Source organism: Callithrix jacchus, chromosome 12 (assembly GCF_049354715.1).
Source record: "Callithrix jacchus isolate 240 chromosome 12, calJac240_pri, whole genome shotgun sequence".
In the NCBI taxonomy this organism is placed as follows: Eukaryota; Metazoa; Chordata; class Mammalia; order Primates; family Cebidae; genus Callithrix; species Callithrix jacchus.
In genome coordinates this window covers 77,407,313-77,411,024 of record NC_133513.1, presented here as the reverse complement: position 1 = coordinate 77,411,024, position 3,712 = coordinate 77,407,313, and the positions used below count along the sequence as shown (strand labels likewise).

Here is a 3,712-nt window from a genome sequence, read left to right as displayed (position 1 = left end):
GTAACTGCTATGCAAATAGTTGTTATACCATATTATTTTGGGAATAATGACAAGGAAAAAGTCTGTGCGTGTTCAGTACAGATGCAATTTTTTTCTGAATATTTTTGATTGGTGATTGGTTGAAGCCACGGGCAGGGAACCCCCAAATGTGGAGGGCTGACTGTATTTATTTTATTTTCTGTTTAGCTGAAATGAGCAAACAGATAAGGGAAAACATGAACGTTAATATCTGAATAGCAGTTCAGTGCTGCGATTAAGTGCCTTGATTTTAGACCTGCCTATAGGCTGTCTAATTCAAGTCCTAGCATTGTTACTTATTCCTGTGGGACGTAGGACAAAGTTCTTTATCCTCTTCCTGTCTTTCTCTCCTAAGATATAAGATGCAAATAACAAGGTATCATGTTATTTTCAGGATTATATGACTTAAAAATATACAGTGTTTTGAAAGCAATGGTAATTATTTAGTAATTACACAATAATAGCTATTTTACTAAGTGTTGGTTTTGTAATAATTATTGATGCAGCCTCTCCCACCCTTAACCACAACCTCCCTTACTCCTCCTCCTCCCCAAACTATTTTGGTCCAGAGGAACAAATTAATTTTTATTTATTTATTTATTTTTATTTTTAAAGCCTACAGCACCCGGTATTCCCAGGTGGTCTCCCATTTAAGTACTAACTGGGCCCGACTCTGCTTAGCTTCTGAGATCAGATGAGATCAGGCATGTTCAGGGTGGTGTGGCCATAGACAGGAACAAACTAATTAATGTAGCCAGTCTATACGATACAAGGTGTACTTAAAACTAGTTCCAAAGAAGCCATAAAGATGAGGGCCAAACATGAACAAACTTGGCAAAAGGAAAATATTCCATTCCTAAAAACATATAATACTTTTAGTCTCTGTTACAAAGTGGAAGTGCAAGAAATCTCTCTTGTGATTGAATCAGATATGAGCATCTGTAATTCTAGGGCATATTTATTTTGCTGGGTTTTGTTGGTCTTTATGTACAGGTAGAAAGAAAGAAACTATTTTTAATGAAGAACTGAAGTATTATTCTCTGAGAAATGATACTGAGACACGACTGAGAATCTAGTCTGTGGCATTTGGGAAATAAGTTTGGGTTGTAAAAACATGAATTATAAATGTTTACATTTCAGTTTCTGGGTATAAATTTGAAGTTATAGGAATAGCCAAAAGTGAAATAAAAGTGGTAGTGGTTCGTAATTTGCTCTAATTACATATATCAAATCAGTGGCCTGTGGGAAGCAAGAGGGTTCACTCAGAAGATTTAAATTAACAATAGTTTTATTAAAGAGGAGTTATTTAGAGATTTGTGAGTAGGGCTCAATAAATGAACAAGGCACAGTGAGGCAGTCAGCCCCTGGTGCCAGGGAAGAAGGGGCAAAGAGACAGTGGAAGCTGAAAGAGACAGAGAAAGCCGTGGAAGGCGATCCTCCTGCAGCTACTGCCAAACTGCAGGTGCACAGGAAGTGAGTGCTGGTGTGTAGGAGGAGATGGCAGAGTGGTGATGACACCCAAAGAGCCTTCTTTATCCTTCTACTTTCTGACCATCTCCCTGCCTACACCTCCCATTGTGTTATCCAACAAAAGCCAGAGAGCTCGGGAGCAGCCCAAATAGCGCATCAAGTCAGGTAGATGAAGAAGAAATAAAATAATTCTCATTCCGCTGAGATTCTGCTAGCAGTATCAGTGACCCATTTGTGGCTCACATAGAGACTTTGGATTTAAGGGAAACTACGTTATGCTAAGGTATAGACGTTCTTGCCCCGTTTATTTATCTTACTTTAAATACTTAGCTAAACTGGAATTTAATGTAATCTTACATTGGAGGTATGTCTGTTGTGCAGAAACAATCCAATCCATATGGGTAAAAAATTGATATAAATAAAACCATGGGAAATGGTTGGTTAAGCACTTAATATACCCTTAAAATTGAAGAAAAATTTGCAACTAAAATTAAAGTATTGTATTAAAATAAAGTGTTATAATCTTGTTGATAATTTAGGGGAGTGTTTAGTGGTAAAGAGAAAAAAAAATCTCTAAAAGCAGGCATTTGTTTAGAGGGCTTGAGTTTTGCTCAACAGGAGATCTTCTTGGTAACTCTTACTTATCTACGTTGTTCATGTTCTGGCCTTTTCAGGCATATGACAATCTCAAAGATTGGTTTTCTGAGGCTAAAGACAAGACAACTCTATCACAGAGAAGAAAAAAGGCATAGATTTTGGAACTAGAAACTATAGGTATGATACAAACTCCCACATATGTGATCTTTGGAAAATTGTTTACAGTTTTATGATACCAATATCATCTACAAAAATTAAAAAAAAACAACTTTAGGGCTGTGGTTGGGATTAAATAAGATAAATTTTATAAATGTCTACTGCAGTGCCTGGATTATAGCATGTCTTCAAAAAAGTTTTCTTTCTTCTGCAAATATTTTCTAATTACCTACTTAAGGTCCTTTGTCAGTTAAGACAGTTTAAATTAGAACACGAAGTCTCCTAAATTGTGCCTATGTCTGAGTATATGCCTAGTAACTATAATGCTGTATTAAACAAACTTGGATCTTTTCCCCAAAGCATAAGATTTTTGCTTATAGTAAAATGGAATAAACATATATGCACATAAAAATATGCTCTACCATATGAGTAGGAAGAAAGTAAGAGCTATGGGATATTGTAGTACAGGGTGACCATTAAGAGCTAACAAGATGGTGAAGCCCTCACAAAAGAGATGAGGCTAAAGCTGGGTCTAGAAATATTGGGAGCATCTGGACACACATACCCCATAGGGAAGGTTATTCAAGATCTGGGGGATTTCCTAAGCAAAGTAGCAGAGAAGAGTAAGCGAGGTATGTTCTGATAAGTTAATAAATGAAGCTGACATGAAAGGAAAATTAATAGAATACAGAGTAAGAGTGGCTGCCTGGTAAATAAGAATTGATTTGAGGATTACCTCAAGTGCTTAATCAGTTTGGATTTGAAGGCCTTGGAGCATTTTAAGTGACAGATAAAATAAGTATTTTTAAAAATTTGTCTTGAGCAGAATTGATCTGGCCTGAGTTAGAATGTCTGAAAGTAAAAATTATGAAGTTATATTGTATGAAAGTCTCTTGATAAATCTTAGCATTAGTTGAAACTATTTGGTATGTTTTCTTGTCATGATGTGTATGAATCAGCAAAGTATTGTTTCCTGATTCAGAAAGTCAACATAAACTCAGTAGAGTCTGATATTTGAGAATTAATGGTTAACTTGAAAATCTTCATGACCATTTTTTTTTTCTGGCAAGTAGAGCTGAAGAGATAATTTGCTCATAGAGTAAAAACTGAATTTAAGAGGAGAGGGAGGAGCTAGGATTTTGGATGCTCTTTTCATCCCTCATAAATATTGGAAAACTATGAGATTTTGGAATGGATCTTTGGCATCAAATAGAGCTTAACTTTAATTTTGACTATCATTTTTTTGGCTGTGCTATCTTGATGCAGCTACTTCTTCTATCAATGTGGATTTCCTCATTAGTAAAAGAAAAAACAATATGCCTGCTTCTCAGGATCATTGTATTAATGAGATATGCACATACGCCACATGCCTAGCAAATAGTAGATGCTCAACTGATGTTATTTAGTTTTACTGTTGCTTTTGGTAAATGATAGTATCAAGTACAAAGGTCAGGTATAGAATACTCACATA

General features: G+C 35.6%; 1 non-coding gene across 1 annotated transcript; it reads right to left on the bottom strand.

Moving 5' to 3' along the window:
- Positions 1-631: 631 nt before the first annotated feature.
- LOC118146614 (5S ribosomal RNA) lies at positions 632-750 on the bottom strand. Its single transcript, XR_004732461.1, has one exon. It is a non-coding gene; the product is annotated as a 5S ribosomal RNA (ribosomal RNA).
- Positions 751-3,712: the final 2,962 nt, after the last annotated feature.